At 47.3% G+C, this 566-nt stretch overlaps 1 non-coding gene across 1 annotated transcript; it reads right to left on the bottom strand.

Moving 5' to 3' along the window:
• Window positions 1-224: 224 nt before the first annotated feature.
• On the bottom strand, window positions 225-297 carry Trnat-agu. The gene has a single exon. It is a non-coding gene; the product is annotated as a tRNA-Thr (tRNA).
• Between the last annotated feature and the right edge of the window lie 269 nt (window positions 298-566).

Raw genomic sequence — 566 nt, forward strand, 5'->3', positions numbered from 1 at the left:
ACGTCAGTAGAGGAAACGGGTTTTATCAGCCGCCACCAGTCTAACACCAACAAGGGTGAAGCTTGTAATTTAAGGGTATGATTATAATGCAATTAAATGCAAAGTTGCAAGCGAGCTGGACAAGAATGATAAAAATAATCCCTGGAGAAGGGGAACAAGGGGGACAAAGGACAAACACAAAACTCCAAACACAGCTAGGTGACTGGTGCGCGCCCGAAAAAATCCGCCTGGTCCGGGTATCGAACCCAGGACCTCTCCATTACTCGTGGAGCGCTCTACCAATTGAGCTAACCAGGGGTTAGACGTCAGTAGAGCAAACGGGTTTTATCAGCCGCCACCAGTCTAACACCAACAAGGGTGAAGCTTGCAATTTAAGGGTGTGATTATAATGCAATTGAATGCAAAGTTGCAAGCGAGCTGGACAAGAATGATGAAAATAATCCCTGGAGAAGGGGAACAAGGGGGACAAAGGACAAACACAAAACTCCAAACACAGCTAGGTGACTGGTGCTAGGTGACTGACGTCTAACCCCTGGTTAGCTCAATTGGTAGAGCGCTCCACCTGT

The sequence above is a fragment of the Ixodes scapularis genome, unplaced genomic scaffold (genome assembly GCF_016920785.2).
Source record: "Ixodes scapularis isolate PalLabHiFi unplaced genomic scaffold, ASM1692078v2 PGA_scaffold2__306_contigs__length_199485367, whole genome shotgun sequence".
Classification (NCBI taxonomy): domain Eukaryota; kingdom Metazoa; phylum Arthropoda; class Arachnida; order Ixodida; family Ixodidae; genus Ixodes; species Ixodes scapularis.